Here is an 18975-nt window from a genome sequence, read left to right on the forward strand (position 1 = left end):
AAGCCCTGTGGTGTTCAGTCCTTGGTACAGGCAGTGTGTAGGAGTTTCCAACACGCTTCTCAGTGTGGCATGGTGTTCAATTGAGTCAATGTGTGAAATCTCTGCAAAAAAAATAGGTAGGAAAAAGGATGTGATCTTATTCTGCCAAATAATTCCACTGAGCCATGAAAATAAGCACCAGCCATGAGTCTGAATCAAACTAAGGTGATACTAATCAGAACATTCCATGAGGTAATTTTATACGCTTAGGCCATTCTTTCTGGTTTCTGGGGCTTTATCTTCCAGAGACTCTGTTGGATTTCCCACAGGCAGATATTGTGCACTGTTAGCATTTTGGAGATTATTGATTTGAAAAGACAAAAAAAAAAAAAAAAACAAGGGAAAGATGATCACAGAAGTACACAGAAGCCCATGATGTTGCCCTGGGAATCTCTATTCTGAGACTAGATTAAAGAAGTCTTAATACAAGTAGTAGTTATTTGAATAGTTTCCAAATTAATACCAGGTAGATAAGCGTCCATTTGACCATGTTGCATTCCACTCTAGAACAAAAAGTTGTCACATTGATAAATTCTAAGATGTTTATAAATGCACAGTTAGTAAAAAGAAAAAAAAGGATAATGAGAATCTTTAACAAATTCAGTAATTTTCTTAACTTTCTTTAAGGTCAGATTAATTTAGGCCCTTTGATGAATTCTTCTTCCCTTCCCTTTATCCTATACCAGGAGCCCCCAGTATGCTCCTATACAGGATCAAAGAGTTTTAGACACAGCAAACAGAATAACTGAAGGGTTCCCTCTCAATTTAGGCTAGGAAGGACCTATCCAAAGAACAGAAGATGTCCTTCTAAATTCAATGTACTATGTGTTGGATCTGATCCTGATGAATTTCCCATCTATAATTTCCCCTTGACAAGTGACAGTTATAATCAAGGTCATGACATTTCTTTCCAACAACACACAATTGATTCCTTACTTCTGTTTTGTTTTGAAAATGCAGAATAGGCATTTAGGGGCTAAATATCAATACCATGAAAAATGGAAAGATGTCAGGAAGAACCATTTGCAGCCGACCATGTGCCTGCCCTAAGAGCTGGTTACACAGCTCAGCAAATACATGGCATGTACTTGTCTAGAGGAAGATGGACTGCAAATAAATTATTAAGGTTTTCCTACTGGCGGATGGGACATTTTCACATAGACTGCAATGCGTGTCATCACATACAACAAAAGGATAAACAGGCATGGACCAGCTTGAGAAAAATTGATAGTGACTGGTACATCCTTATTCATAACCACTTCTTTTCAGATTAAGAAAGCTTCAAACAGCAATTTCTATAATAATCCTATAGACTCTTTTATAGATCTCCCAAATAACCTCCCTACACACACACTACCACAATGACCACAAAAACAAAAAAAATCTACTATTGATTAGAAAATAAGAGTTTTAATTTGCTGGCTCGATATTTGCTGAATCATCTAACCAGATTGTATTATAAAGAGAGGTGAGTGAGTTGAAGCACATAGTTGATGAGAAGGTGAACCATGAAAACTTCTTTTTATTCTATGCTAAGAACATCTGAATTCATTCTTAGGAGCAATTCTGCTTCCCCTCAGTGACAGATGTCTATTTGCCTCTGTCTAAGTTAACAAAAGGAGATTATTTGAGGCAATAGGTGATTGACAACCTGGGAGTCTAAAAGTAGAAATGAGATCTAAACAAACATTTCTTTTTCTATTAAAAAAAATATCCAGAGTAATAGCTGTTAGGAGGTGGTAAAGAGATAGGTCCCAGACCAGGAAAAAAATGAAAAGGAAAGAAATAAAAGGAACAAAGAAAGAAAGAAGAAAACACAAAGACAAAACATTCACTGTACTTCAGTGTAAAAAAAAAATGTGTCAAGGATTGCAAGTGGCAGAATATAAAGAAAGAAAGTGTTGGGAGTCTGTCCTTTTGATGAATAGCAGGGAAAGCCATTAAGAAGAATTTTGTGGGCGTCCAAGGCTCAACTCAAAGCAAGCCCACAGAGTTGAATTTATGTCCCACCATCAACATTCACTGTTCTGCAAGGGAGCATATGGTGAAAAAATACTTTTGTAGCATATCTGGCCTACAATAGTTATCCCACAAATCTTACTTGAATCTATATATGCATGAGAGATTCAGAAGGTTTTATTTTATTTTCTAAAATTCTTGCCTATGGATGAAAACCTGTTTCTGATTTTGAATCATGTAATTATACAAAAGACTGGATTCTGTTGAATTTAACATTGCAAGGGTTGAGGAAAATTGCACTCTCCCCCCTTATTGGTATCTCTGGAAATATCAAGATGAAGTCTAAATTCTGACTTCTCAGAAATTTCTCATTGTGACCTCAACCTGGTCATTCACCAGGTGGGCAAATGTATTAAAGTAAGTAATAGGAAGTTTCACCTAAATAACTTTTCATCCTTACTAACATCAGATTCTGTAGTTTCTTGGGAAGGATTATAAATGGATATAAAATCATAATACTATATTATAGGCAAATATATCTTGAAGGCTAGAGAGGCCCATTCCTCCCTGCTTAGTAGCTCTGCCCTTAACTGGCTCAGTATGGATTAATTTAGCTCACTGGAATAACTACTGAAAGTAGACTATCTAGAGCCTTCCTAGACCAAAGCTCTCAAACACTGTCCTCTGCCCCTTTAAAAGCTGGGTCCCACCACTATTCATGGCACAACCTATCCTGTTTCACCCGGCTTGACCATCAGACCCTAGTAACCTTTTGCATTTGCATAATTTCCAGCCAACATATTTTTCTCCCTAAATCCTTTGTGCACACCTGTATTGTATGTGGTGTTTGTGTGTGTTTGTGCATGCACACACATTCTGGGAGCAACGACACATGACAAAATCGGCAAAAACTAAACTGATAAATGACTACTCTCCCTTAGAAATTGAGTGGCCACTATGCTTGACATTCAGTCCTGTTCTTGGTTCCAATAAGGCTGTGGTCTCTTTTTCTAAGTTGTCCTAAGATGCTGAATTTAAGTGGGCTTGCTTCATAACAAATACCTGATGTGTGCATGTGTGTGTGTGTGTGTGTGTGTGTGTGTGTGTGTGTGTTTTATTTTGTTATTTTCATGAAAAAAAAAGTTGACAAAGCACTTTTCTATATTATGGACTCTTCTGTTTGCTTTATAGGTATTAATTCCTTTACTCATTATAAAAACCTTATGAAGTCGATAGCATTTTTTTAGTCTCATGTTAAAGAAGAGAAAAATAGGCCACAGTTTTGCCAAGGCTCAGCCAGCTAGGAAGTGGCAGTCTGGATTGGAGCCACTTGATTTGGCTTCTTACTTCCTGTTTATGATTTCTCACTATGCTGTGCTGCTTTCTGTACTACCCTTTTTGTTTACAATATATAAACAAACAACAAATAAAACCAGTCCCATGACATAAAACTTAAAAAGTACAAAATCTTTCCAAGCCATTGTTTTCTGACCTTCAATTTCTGGCTCTAGATGTAACTATTGCTGTGGCATCCTTGACTAACTATGCTTTCGAATTTTCTTTAATAAATATGAGTAAAGGTAGCATATATACCCCCCAACATTTTAAACAAAAACTTTTCATTAACTAAATACATCATTTAACCCATTAGGAATTTTTTTACACTTAATTTTGAAGTTCTTTTACATTGATTTCAAAAACCCTGCGTCTTACTTTTTAAATTGGCTGAATAGTTTTCCTATATATAAGTGTAATAAACTTATTTGACCAATCTGCCGTTAAATTACATAATTAAGTTGTTGCATATCCTTTGCCAGCCACAATGTCTTAATGTCAGCATAGACATCTGTGAATCTTTCAGTTAGACAAATTTCAAGAAATGGAATATCTTTATTTTAAATTTTTAGCACCAAATTGTGCTTTATGGACAGGTTTTACTAATTCACATTCCCACAACAGTGTGTGTTTCTCCAATACCTTATCTAACACAATGCGTCCTAAGACTGCCAATGTGTATCTGGGTCTTGGCCTATTGCGTAGGTGAAAATAGCATTTGTAATTTTAATCTGAGTTTTTATTTAATTCCACTAAGAATTGTTTTTTTTTTCTTTTTTGTGACTTGTTTTTCTCATATCTTGTCTACATTTTTCTTGTATTTTCTGACTTTCACTCATGGAGTTGTAGAAATCTTTTCCATGTTTAAGTGCTAGATCTTTGATATTATCTAATTTACAATTATTCTTTCTCAGATTGGCATTTATCTTTTGACTTTATTTATTTTAGATCATGAAGAAATTATTTGTATGCAGTTAATTGAATCAATCATTTATTTTAGTGACTTGAGGAATCTATATCATACTTAGAAAAGCCCTATCTTTATTGAAATTAAAAAAAAAAACTATATTTTCCCTAATAATTTATGCTTCCATATTTATTTCTGTTTACATATTTGATCCATCTAGACCTTATTTCTGAATACAAAGTAAAGATCCAGCTTTTTTTCAATAGTGGAGGTCATTTATATTTTGCCAAAACAACTATTCTATTCTGTTGACATCCCACTTTTCAAAAATAATGCTACTTTTCTATTTTGAAATATTAATTGTGTCATAAATGTTTTATGTGTAGATCCATTTGGTGTATTTTCTATTATGTTGCATTGATTTGTATATTTTATGTATCAGCACAAAAATATTCTAATTGTTACTACTTTACACTACATCTGAATCCAATCGAATAAGTTCTGCCTCATCACTCTTCCTTGTTTTGGTCATTATTGCTAGTTGAAGATGTTTTTAAATCAATTTAATAATCAGCTTGTCAAGTTAAAAATATATCATTATTTTGTGGTCACATTAACTTTATATATTAACTTAGGTGGGATTGATATTTATATAATGTATTGTGGTGACTATTCCAAAAAAACTGAGACTTCTAATTTGTTTAAGTCTCCTTCTAGATCATAGAGTAACATTCAATGCACATTTTTTATAGAGGATTATGAGTACTTCTTTCTATATTCTGTCTTATTCATACATGTTGATACCACTGAGATTGTATACTTTTCTTCCATTATTTCTTCAAAGTGGCTATTTTTATATGAATGCCATGGGTTTTCATATTAATGTATTTCTCTTTTACTTCTTTCGTGACCTGCACTAATGAATAATTTATGTTTTGCTCATTGCCATCTCTTCCCTGAGCTTTTATATTTCTGCTTTGTGCTTTTCTGTTATAAATACACTTTATTAAATTTTAAAATTCCAGATAAATTTGTCTTGTCACAATTTTTATGTTTTCTGGCAAGATTTGTTTCTTTTTAAATGTTCTTCATTTGTCATTTGTTTTTCTTTCTTGCCTTTCCTCTGGTTGTGTGTGTGTGTGTGTGTGTGTGTGTGTGTGTGTGTGTGTGTTTGCATATATGTGGTCTATCTATAAATTCTGTTCTTGTTTTTCATTACTACTAATATTGAGAACTGTTTTAGTCTGGGTTTTTGCTGCTGTCACTAAAAGATCTGACCAGAACAATTGTAGAGGAGGATAAGTGTACTTGAGGGCTCACAGTTTCAGAGTTCTCAGTCTATGGACAGTTGGCTCCATATCTTGGGACTCAAGGTGAGGCAGAAGATCTTGGCAGAAGAGAGTAGCAGAAGGAAGTGGCTCAGGTGATAATCAGTAAGCAGCAGAAAGACTCCACATACCAGATACAAAACATATATACTGCAAAGGCATGCCCCAATGATCCATTTCCTCCAGCCACACCCTACCCACCTTCAGCTACCAGTTAATCCAATCAAGAGATCAATCTACTAATTGATTTTAGGCTCTAATAACTCAGTCAAGTTTCCTCTGAACCTTCTTGCATTGTCTTACACATGAGCTTTTGGGGAGCCACTCACACTCAAATTATAGCAAGGGCTATAATTTCTCTTTCACTCATCTATTTTTAGAATATTTAGAACACCTTAATATAAACTGAAAGTTTATGACATTTCTTGAAGTGTCACAAATATTGAAACAATACACACTTTCTATTGATGGATAAATAATATTTTATTATATGAGAGACAATATTATTAAACATATTATCAAATTTTAAAATGGGAAAAAATAGAGAGAGTATAGTGATTTCGATTTTTAAAGCTAAATTTTTGACTCATTCAACATATGGTAATAGAGTGTCTACAATGTTCCAAGTATTAGGAGACACACAAGAAAAATTAAAAAGAGTATGGAAGAGGGATCCTGGGCTCAATCTTAAGAAAATAAAAGACTTTCTAGAAGAGGTAGAAGTTGAACTGAGTCTTGAAGAACAAATACAAGTTAGCCAAAGAACAGAGATAAAGCTTTCTGTCAAAGGAAGTGTACTATCAAAGACACAAAACCATCATGATGCCATCTCAAGTTGGAGGCTGCAAGAATTTGAAGATCTGGATACTTGCCTTAGAATGTGCATGTTGATGAGCATCTCTGATAATCATATTTTTGAGATAATATCATCATAGAAATTTGTCCTTTTTCTTACTGACCAAAATAATGATGATGATGAAATTATTGATTTAGCAAATTTCCATAATTCTTTACAGAGAAATCATTATTTTCCTGACAATGTGCATAATTTTGTAGGGAATATAAAGATAAAAGGACTTGTTTCTACTATGATATTAAAATTTTTATACTTGTAGTAACTGCAAGTAAAAGGCATCTCTTTGGCTGTCACTGCCAAACTCTCCACCTCCTGCAATTTTTATGTCATTTTATTGAATCAATAATTTGTGGAAGTACTCCTTATACATTTATGTCTCTTGTGGTTTACTTTTCACATAGAAAGATATTTTTAATAACAATATTAATTTGGATTTCTTAATGCTCCTTGACCCATGACTTAATTTGGCTTTGGCATTTCACTTTCCAAACTCGAAAAATAAGATGTAGGAAATACCTCACACACATTACTTTAACATTTATTATTATGTTCATTATGTTTTTTTAATGTAAGAAATTATTTAGATTTAATTCAATCAGCTATGATCTTTTTTGCATTTTGCACATATTCTTGACTTTTACAATCATTAAGGAAAATCAAAAAAATTTTTGATTTTTTTGATTTCTCAGAAATTTTTATTTTTATGTAGAAAAAGAATATAAAATTATAGTCTTGTTTTCTATTATTCTTTCCTTATAATTCAAATACACTTCTTTTGACATGTACTTTTGCTGTATTTAAGAATTAAAATATAAATGAACTGTTAAGAAATGCATTAGCATTGGAATCTGACTTTAGAAGGTAATCTTAGTTGAGGTGGCTCTTTGGGAGACTAAAATTGAGACAATCACCTCCCTGCCTGGCTTTTGGATCAGAACCAAGTTGTATCTTGAAATGTTTGCCACAAATTACACATCACTGTAGTTTGGAGCAAATATTAGCACAGTTGCTGCTAAGTGGAGTAGCTATCTTGGGCCCACACGGATCCCAGTTCTCAAATTCAGAAACTACTCTGATGAGTTAGGGAAGTGCAATAGAAATCTGAAGAGAAGAATTTAAAAAGAACCCAAATATAGATGTTAATTGTTTATAGATCATGTAAAAATGTCTAGTTTCTCTGGTAGAAGACATGATAGCAATGCTTTTGGCTAGATTAAGATTCTGAAGGTTAATATTGATGCTGTAGCATTCCAGAACATGCTGAATAGAAAGATGAGTGTTTAGCATATCGAATGTCATGCTTTTGAGAAATTAACTAGCTATTCATTTAGTCTTAAGCATTGTTGCAACAAGACTTACATTTGAATTTTTGAAACGATTATGAACTGGCTAAGGGCTGAGAATAAACCTACGTTTCTCTACCACCGCCATGGGAAAAGGAAAATCTTAATTACAATGCTTGTCTTTGAATAATATTTCAGTTGTAACAGCACATTTTTTTTTCCAATTTTGCATGATAAGTGCATTAATATTTATTCATATTCTATGACCTTTACATAATTCTCCTGGGTGCTATTTTCCAAACTATGATGTTTGCTCTTTTTTAAAAAAATTCTTTAATACTTACCATTTATGTCTTTCCAGCTCCTCCATATTCTATAAAGTATGGAGATCATTTGAGAAGGAGCTAGAATGGGATTTTTAACTCAGTTTCAACACTTTAGAATTTATGGAGGAAACTTGTTATTAATGCCTATTTATTACAAGTGAAAATTAATATTTCATTTGTTCCCTTTAAAATACTTGATTTTAAATCAAAAGTCTGAAACAGAAGACTGCAAATTCAATAATCCCATTTATAAAAAAAATTGTGAAAGGAAAAGCTAGGATTGTAAAATTTGAAATGTTTCTGAAGTCCTGAGGGTGAGTGAAGGGATTTACTACCACAGGGCACCAGAGCTCTTTGGGGGGTTGACATAAATATTCTGTATCATTATTATGGTTATAGGTACACAAGTTTGTAAAAAAAAAAAAAAAATCACCAAATTAACCATACTCAGTGGTGCATGCCTATAATCCCAGGAGTTTGAGAGGCTGAGGCAGGGGAATCACAAGTTCAAATCCAGTCTCAGCAACTCAGTGAGGCTGTAATCAACTTAGTGAGATTTGCTCAAAATCAAACATCAAAAGAGCTGGTGATGTGGCTCAGTAATGAAGTATCTCTGGCTTCAATCCTCAGTACCAAACAAACAAAAACAAACAACAAACAAATAAAACAGAGTGATTTGGCAAAAGGGTGGAGTAGGGAATTAAAAACAAAAAAAAATCATCTCTCCACGCAGCAAGTAATGAACTAGCAACAACTGTCAAACTATTTTAGAACTCTGCAAGTTAACCAAATGTTTACAGCAATCATGGGAACACTTACTCAAAGAAAAGAGAAAAGCTAAGTCCTAGGAAGGAAGCTTGACATCATTTTAACTTACTCATGTTATGTCTCTCACCCACAGCTCAGTGTTCTTGAACATGGCCAGTACAGATGCAAGTACTAGACCATATTCTCAAAATATTGTGTTGCTTGTTTTAAATCGCCTGTTGAGTCTCTGAAGGACTCCCTTAGAAGTCTTGACTTATCTCAACTAACCCTGATGTTTTTTTCCAATTACATTTATGTATACATGAATATGCTACAAAGAAACCCACCATTCTATATAATTAATATGCACCAATTTTAAAAAAGCAAATATATTAGTTTCTGCTGCCTGGAAAAAGGATAACAGTCAACAACAGATGAAAGACCTTGGAAAGAAGGGTGGAGAAAGAAAAGTTTAAGATATTAATCCTAAGAATTAATGAAATCACTAACAACCCAAAAACACATAGTAAAAACTTCACACAAGAATTAAAATTAAGCAACATGGAAAGATGACAGTAAGGAAAGAATAGAGGAACAAAAGTTGAAAGACGAGTGACTCACCTGAGATGGAGATTCAACCAAGAGATTTTTTTTTAGGGTGGGGGCTGACCAAAGGGGAAGAAAAGGAGAGGAAGAGAGCAAAGAATGTGAGCTTGCAAGTTTAGGCTTAAGAAGGGCTGCGTATGCGACATGGAGGGTGCAGATTAGCAGGGCGACTCAGGAATAGGGAGCAGATGCTGTGTCCCTCTGGGATTGGTCGAGAAAACTTTTGACTTTGGCTCCCTTGGCTTGGCACCCCTCAGAGAGAAGGGGGAGGGGTAAGGGATTATATGATGTTCTTCTTGAGAGCTGGGAAGTTAACTTCAGTGGGGAGAAACCCTATGGGGGAAATAAAACCAAAAGACAAGATCTCCTACACACCCAACAAAAGTTATAAAAGACATAGTAAATAATTTTAGTAATGACACTAGTCCTATTTTGTGAGAGTTTTACCCAACCCTCCTAAAGCCCCACCTCCTAAATCCATTGCCTTGGAGATTAAAATCTCAACATTCAAATTTTGGGGAAAAAAAAACATCCAGACCAAAGCACCCACTTATCAAATGAGCCCCATAATATATGGGGAAAAACAACAACAACAACAGAATTGAGGAGAAAGACGGACAGTCAACAACACCACCAATAAAAACAAATATCATAAACCTTAATATCCTACTTTCAACAGATCATCAAGGAAATACAATGATTGACCAACAGGACAAACCAGTTTGACTTAACAGATGCATATGAAATTCTGTACCCAAGAACAGGGTAATACATATCCTTCTCATGAGCACATGTAATATTCTCTTCCACAGATCACATGTTGGAACGCAAGACAGGTTTCAACTTGTCTTGATTGAAATCACACATAGTAACTTTTCTGACCACAAGGAATAAAGTTAGAAAAAAAAGTTATTGAACAAAATGAAATCTTGAAAATCCACAAATATATGGAAATTAAGTAACATATTGTTAAATACCCAATGGATCAAAGAAGAAATACAAGAGGTATTAGAAATTTCTTGGAAATGATCAAAACAATACATAACATCTTAAAACTTACTATATGCAGTAAAACAGTATGCTCAGGAGGCAATTTATATCTGTAAATGCTCTCATTTTAAAAGAATGAAGATCTCAAATTAATAACTCAATTTTGCCTTAATGAAATAGAAGAAAAAGAATATACATAACCAAAGAAAGCCAGGGCAAGAAAATTATCATCAACAATGGAAAAATAGTAGAAATGTTCAATGAACCAAAAGTTTTGATACTTTTTGAAAGGACAAAACATTTACAAATTGGGGATGGTTGTGCAAGCCTATAATCTCAGATACACAGGAGGCTGAGGCAGGAGGATCTCCAACTCAAGACCAGCCTCTGGAAATTAACAAGACATTGTTTTAAAATTTAAAAACTAGCCAGACATAGTGACACATGCCTGTGATCTCAGTAGTGTGGAAGGCTGAGACAAGAGGATTGCAAATTCAAGACCAGCCTCAGCAATTTAGCAAGGCCTTAAGCAACTTAGTGAGACCTTGTCTGAAAATAAAATATATAAAAGGGCTGAGGATGTGGCTCAGTGGTAAAGTATCCCTGGCTTCAATTCCCAATACAAAAACATATTTTGAAAATAGAATAAAAAGTACTGAGAATGTTGCTCAGTGGCAAATATATAGTACCAAAAAAGTGAAAAATTAACAAATATTTGAGAGAAGCTATCAAAAACAAAGAGAGAGAGGAAAACCTCAACTTTTTAAAATTAGAAATTAAAGTGAGGCAATTATTAGTGATCTTACAGAAATAAAATGGTTTTAAGAAAACGCTATGAACTAGTGTGTGCCAAAATATTGGATAACTGAAGTTAAAATGACAAATTTCTAGAAATACACAAAATTTCAAAACAGACCCAAGAATAGAAATTAATTTATTGAATCAATAATAAAAATGGAGCTAGTAACAGAAAATTCAATGGATCAATATTTTTTTTAAAAAAATGCATCTTCACCAAAAGCAACAAAAAGCATATGACTAGATGGTTTCACTGGTGAATTGCTATCAAACAATTGGTAATTCAGACCCATCCTCCTCAGTCTCTTTCACAAAGTAAAGAGGAGGCAAAATTTCTGAGCTTATTTTCTGAGGACAGTATTTACCTGATGTTAAAGCCAAAAAGGATATCAAGAAAAGAAAGCTACAGACAGATAGCACTATGAATATAGACGCAAAAATCCCTTTAAAAACACTGGAAAGTTTTTACTATAACATCATATTAAAAGGATTAGGCACCATGACCAAATGGGATTTATCCCAGGAATGTATCATATGGATTTATCCCAACCTTATATGAAAAACAATCTAATAGACTGTATTAGTAGAGGGAGAAAAGGAAAAAAAAAATTACGATCATCTCATTTGATGGAGAAATAGCAGCTGACATAATTGAACACACTTGTATGATAAAAACATGATAAAACTAAAAGTAAAAGGAAATTTCCTGAGCTTGATGAAGGGAATTCATTAAAATATAAAGCTAAGGCTGTGGGGGACAGGGGAGATAGTTCAGTGATAGAGCATTTGACAAATATATATAAAGAAGACCCTGGATTCAAGTTCCAGAACCACAAAAACAAACAAACAAACAAAGCAAAACATAAAACTATTAGAGCTGATAAATATGAAACTTAGTTTAGAACTGAAAATCCTCCTGCCCTTGGATTAGGAAATTCTTTGAAGTAGTTAATTCATCACTTTTTTAAAGAACATAAACATATTTTGTTTTAAAATAGTACATATCAGGAATCTAATTAAAAATCCAAAAATTGCTTTTTTGAGAAGACGACTTAAATGAACTAAAAGTCAAAAAAAAACTATAAAATAATGTTAACATACTTTGCTATTATTTTCTTTGTATTGCTTCTCTTTAGTAGTACAGACTTTATCTAGGTCTAAAACATTAATTTTTAATTATAATTTTAAACACATAACTGATGTACATACATATGAGTTATTTGAAGACATATGCTTGGAGTTTTGTCTCTTCAAAACCAAGTCATGTTATTCAACATAATTAGTAACATAAACAACTCTGAAAAATAATTAAGCAAAGTCTTAGAAAATTGACTTAAATTCTTAAATAATAATGCAAATATTGTGTTTCCACATGGAGGTTTTCTTAGTCTATTTTCTGCTGCTAAGACAGAATACCACAGACTGTGTAATTTAAAAAGAAATTAATTTTTCACAGTTCTGGAAGCTAGAAGTCCGATATTAAGAATGCCAGAATCTGGTATGGATCTTCTTTCTATATCATAACATATTGAATGACATCGTATGGAGAAAGAGTAGGAATGTATCAGCTTAGATCCCTCTTTTCCTTCTAAAGTCACTAACCCTTCATAAGACCCCCTCCCTCATGACCTCATCTAACTGTAATTACCTCCAAAGGCCTCACCTCACAATACCAATAGCAAATAAATTTGGAAATCAAGTTTCTAACACTTGGAATTTGAGCAACACATTCAAATCATAGCAGAGACAAAACTTAAAATACCATGGTCTTTTTTTCTTTTGGAGGCTGGTAGATTTAGAATAACATAGAATTCTTCTGGAAATAAAGAGAAAGAAAATTTTCTTTTCCATCCACCACCCATAAAAACATGCTGTCTTTCACAAGGGAGACTAATTTTAATTTGTAAATTCATTTGCATCCAGATGATATTGATGAATATTTTTAAGAATGTTTCCCTCCAAGGTGTCATTTCATTTTATCAGCTAGCAGAAGACCTAAAAAGTGTTGGGTCTCTGTTGATGGCCTTAGAAATACTTCAGTAGATTGATTTTCAACTTAAGGATGTTTCCAAGACCTTTAGGATTTTATTACATGATGTACACCCTCACTCATCACCTGAAGGGTTAATCCTGTGTCAATTGGTTCTCAGATCTCTCCTTACCACCTGCAATCCTTCTTCCAGCAAAATTCCATTATTGAAAAATATTGCATCTTGTGCTTCTGTTATGATTCTTAACATTGTAGGGACATTAGAAGGGCATTGGTGGGGGTTGAGGCTGGGATAAAATATAGCCTGTTCTTCTGGATTGTATCTTTCCATTCCATAAGGACTTGTGAGTTCAGCATCTGCAGGTAGACATATTGCTGTGTCTGAACTCTACTATTCTGTGGCAGATGCCGCAGGCTTCTTCCACTTGGTGCCCAGAACTTGGCAGTACCGAAAGAAGCACACAGCAGGGATGAGTGGATGGGCCAAGGAAGCAACTGCCCTTGTCACAAACAAGAAGGGCTTGTTCTTCAAACGGATGAAAGTAGGGCAAGTGGGGTGGCAACACAGTGGAAGCCAAAATGTGCATCCCTAGAGGAGGACCATCCTTATTCTTAGGAATGATATGGACTGGTTTTTATGCTTGCTAACATAGCATATTCAAAAAAAGAATATTTTCTTAGCCAATATTAGCTACTGTTGTTCTACATGGATTGCCATAAGGGAAAGATAGGAATAATTAGGTATTTGGGAACAGAATTATGAAGGTGGGGACAGGTGACATTTATGGATTGAAGGTAATGTGAAAATGTACAAAGACAAAAAGAGAAAAGGCCCAGTGGAAAGCAAGAGGACAACTGGTGGCATTATCAACAAAAAGAAAGCATATTCTAGGGATTCAACCATTTGGACAATTAAAGACAGGCAAACAGCATGCCATCAAGTGGAAAACCAAAATGATGTCCGGGGAACGGATATTTCAAAGCAAAACTAAACACATCTGCGTGGGATTTTTATTTAAAATGGAGTAGTAGATTCAATGAAAACTTTTTCCAAGTGCAGACGACATGCCAAAGCTTAGAAGAACAAGTAGAAAGAAAAACAAGAGATTGGAAGGACTTTAAAAGAAGGCTGTGTTTTACCTCTTCAGGTGATTTGTGATTTCATTTCTTCTAGTTAGAAAATGACTAGACCCTGCTCTACTTGTAGTCACAACCAGACCATAATTTGTTTCATTTTCAGTACCTTCATTTTGAAACTTTGACAGTTCAATCCAGAGAGAAGTTCCCATCAGTATTTGAAGCGGAGGACAGATTTTTGTTCTGTGCAAGAAAATGGAGCTTATTTAATTTTCTTATTTCCTATGGGTACTATCTAATATCTTGTATTTGGTCTGTAGGAAACAAAGTTCCTCTTTTTATTTTCTAAGGTTCAATATTCCCAGAGTGGTGAAAAGATATTCAGATATTCAGGCAGGCTGGTGCTTGCTAAATAATACCTGATATTGATCTGCATATCAGCAAATCAGCCGGTTATTTCTGTTCTGAATAATTCAGAAAAACAAAGTTGGCCTATCGCTATCGCACTGAATAGCAGCATTTCTTTCAAAAACAGTCCCTCTAGATAAGCCCATATCTCAACACTGTGTTAAAGACTGTTCTATAATGTAGAGAATCAAATTAGTATCTAATCTTGCACTTGAACCTGCACAAAAAAGGTTTTTAGAGAAAGGAAGAAAAACAATGCCAATGAAAACTATACTTCCTGAGCTTTTCAAAGTCTTCTAATCACAACACAGCTCAGATGCTGCTTTCTGAGTAATGATTCTTTGTTTCTAACAATTACCAAACTTGATTTAATGTAAGTTTGATAATAAAATAAATGGGAACCCAAACCAATGTTGAAGAAACAGATCAGCTGCTAATTTTTCTCTTAGCTGCCTGGATTCTTTAAACCTGGATTTGCAAACATACAAGACAGTAAAATAGATTAGATGCTGAGAATTGCTAACAGCCTTGAGGCCATTGAGTCCCAACCTCTTCTTTTGGGTAAGAACAAATTGAAGCTTAAAGGATTAGTGGGATAGCTAGGGGTGCAGAGTTACTTACTCATACTGCTGTGACTAGGTCTCAAGATTATTTTTCTCTTTTTCACATCTCCTCTTTTTCTTTTAAAAAATATCCTTCACATGCACCTTTCCCCAATCAAAGCACAGTTGTTTCCTCAGGGGCTTGGTTCCAGGACACCCTCTTTCCCATCCTCACCCAGTCTCCCCCAGGATGCTAAAATCTGCTGTCTGTGATGCTCAAGACTGCTATATAAAATGACATAGTATTTGCATGTAAATTATAATACCTTCCCTATTCTTTAAACCATCTCAACATTATTCATAATACCTAATACAATGTAACTGCCATGTAAATAGTTGATATACTATATTGTTTAGGGAATAGTGACAAGAAAAAAGACTGAACATGTTCAGTAGAAACACAAATTACAAAAAAAAATTTCTATCAATGGTTGGTTAAATTGAGGCTGGAGATGTGGCTCAAGGGATAGCACGCTCGCCTGGCATGTGTGTGGCCCGCATTCTATCCTCAGCACCACATACAAACAAAGATGTTGTGTCTGCCAAAAACTAAAAATAAATATTAAAAAAATTCTCTCTCTCTCTCTCTCCCTTTCTCTCTCTTAAAAAAAAAAAAAATGGTTGGTTGAATCCACCACCGATGTAGAATCCAAGGATTTGGAGGGCCAAATGCAATGGGTACATAGTTTGGTAAGTACCAGTTTCTCTCCCTTTCTTCTTAGGATGGACTCTCCATGAAAGTGTGAAACAATGTTGCAGGCTCCAACATATACCACAATTAATTCTATAAAGGCTTTCTTCCCTCTTCAACTGGAAGTTGCTTGGAGGAAATATCTCTTCCATTCCTTCTAAATATTCACTCTTATATCCTTCAGATTCTAAAGCAAAGTCTCATACCTGGAAGATATAAAGATTTGCAGATAAAGAAATTATTGCACTTTAAAACTGTTAGGGACTGTACATGTCTCCTGAAATTCAGATGTTCAAAATTAAACCCCAATGTAATGGTTGGGAATAGGACCATTGGAAGGTAATTAGACTGTGAGGGTAGGGACCTCATGATGGGATTAGTGCTCTTATTGAGTAGCCTCTGGGCTGCCACATGCTTATGGACATTTGGGTGGGGGATACCAGTTTCCCAAGAAGTATTTAATTAAACTCTAGTCCCTTAAGATGATCCAAAAATTAAAGTATTCTTGAACTCAAATGAATTGTATCCCTACTTGGAGGATCCCCAAATGCATAATTATTATAGTATACAAATCCTTTAGAACCTATTTATATCAAAATCAGTATTTCAAGACATTTTTAAAACATAAAACTTCTTAACATCCTGCAATATCATTTTTGGAAAGGCTGATCCAAGATCCAGAGATCCAAAAATAAATCATGGATATTTATTCTTGTTTAATTTTATTTTATTATTTTTGCAGTACTAGGGATTGAGCTCATTGGTGCTTTGACTGAGTTACTTCCCTGGTGATTTTTAGCTTTTATTTTGAGAGAGTATCTCACTAAGTTGCCCAGGCTGGCCCTTAACCTTATGATCCTCCTGCCTCAGCTTCTCAAGTAGCTGGGATTGTACCACTGTGCTGAGTCCTACTTAATTAAAAATGAGAAAAAGAGGGCTGGGGATGTGGCTCAAGCAGTAGCGCGCTCGCCTGGCATGCGTGTGGCCCGGGTTCGATCCTCAGCACCCCATACCAACAAAGACGTTGTGTCCGCTGAGAACTAAAAAAAAAAAAAAAAAATATTAAAATTCTCTCTCTCTCTCTCACTCTCTCTTTAAATAAATAAATAAATAAATAAATAAATAAATAAATAAAGGTAAAAAAAATAAAAAAATAAATAAAAATGAGAGGAAGGGAGAAAGAGAAAAGAAAGAAAACGGTAGGAAGGAAGGAAGGAAGGAGGGAAGGAAGGAAGGAAGGGCAAGCATTAGTGAATCCTATTACAATGGTCAAATGCGTATTTTTTAAAAAAACTTGAGAATTTTGAGAAACACCTCAAAAATTCAAAATTATTGCCCCAGGCTTTTGCTTCAATAAATTCAGTTATAGGACATAATGTTGTCATCTACTTCCACTTAACAAGACTGTCTTATGATTCTTATAATTTGTCTGGATTTTCAAAGCACTTGCTTGACACATTTTAGATGAGCAGCTAATCTGTCATTTACAGAAGGAGCAGTGATGAGAAGGGGCACTGCCTAATTCATGTATATGCTCTTTTATCTGTTGGTATAATTTATTTAGTTCATTTTTTACTCAAAGTATTGACAGATGGAAAAATATTTAGTCTCAATCTTGCAGGTTAAAAAAAAATGCTGGTATCAGGCTCAGGACAGCAGGGGAAAGCTAGAATGTTTTTGATCCCAGGAGGAAAGGAAAATGTGATTGACTGATGTTTATCTGGCCTGTTTTATTCTGAATTGTCATGGATGCCACAATAGTGGTGAAAACCTTCATGCATGTGACAGGTATTCACCAAAGGGTTTTCCGCATTGTGCATAATCATGAACATGATTTCTGACCCACATTGTTTTTAAGGTTGAGTATTTTTAAAGTTATAACCAAAGCAAATTAGAAACCAGAATTGAGCTGATATTTTACCTATAGAGAGAAGGTCATTTAATGTTGCTTGGCTGTTGAAGGGTTTTGTTGATACAGTTTCTTTTATTTGCAACTCTATTTTTTAAAGTTTTTAAATTCCTCATCTGGCCTGCTGATATCTAGAGAGGTAATGAGGCTATTTAAACCATGAAAATTGGTTTTGTTTTGTTTTTACTTTGTTGCTTGGGATGGTTATAAAGTCAAGGGTAAATTTCTTTGGCATAGCAGAAATAGGATTCAATTTCTATTCTCTATAAATGCTTTGCTTCTTTTTTTAGTTATTTATTAATTATTTTTAAAATTTATATGTGACAGCAGAATGCATTGCAATTTTTTTACACATAAATATATAGTGCTCTATATGTGTAATGCTTTGCTTCTTTATAATATTAAAGAAATCTTTCCAAATAATAATGTGAATTTTTTCTCAGGGTAGGGGGTGTCTGGTTGATTTTTTCTCCAATGGGCTCTGATAGAAGGAAAAGCTTAGGCTTATAAAGACATCGTGGAAAAGTAAAGAGACCTATTCAGAAATTTATCAAGTGGAGGTAATGTGAGATCCTGTAACTTTTTAAAAGACTGTCCTTGGACTTGAGCTTTCCTCTAAATGTAGTTTTTGTAACGTTATCTTCTAGAAGGGATTTGTCCTTCCAAGATCTCTCTACATGATCACATGGTCACAAGGTCACTGGTAAAATCACTTTCTCAAAAGTTCCAAATGAAACAAAAACATTGACCCAAAATTCATAATTAACAAGAATTTGTTCATTCAAAAATATATGTCAAATATTTACTGTGATTTAGATACTAATAAATTCTGGGCATTCATTGGTGAACAAATGAGACTCATCTCTGCCATCATAAAACATAACCTAAAGTTGTAGGGATATAACATAAATAAATTCAATATAGAAAAGGCAGATATAATTTCTAACTGTAGTGATATCAATATGTGATCATAAGAGCATGTTTTGGAGAGGACTAATATATAAGACCAAAATCATATCAAAGTTGGAGGTCAAGGGATGCTACTTGAGGAAGTGGCATTGAAGGAGGAACCAGATAGATCAATATCAGCTAAGACAAGAGACGTTTTTTGAGGTGACAGTAGA

The sequence above is a fragment of the Spermophilus citellus genome (assembly GCF_964194105.1).
Source record: "Spermophilus citellus genome assembly, chromosome: 14".
Taxonomy (NCBI): domain Eukaryota; kingdom Metazoa; phylum Chordata; class Mammalia; order Rodentia; family Sciuridae; genus Spermophilus; species Spermophilus citellus.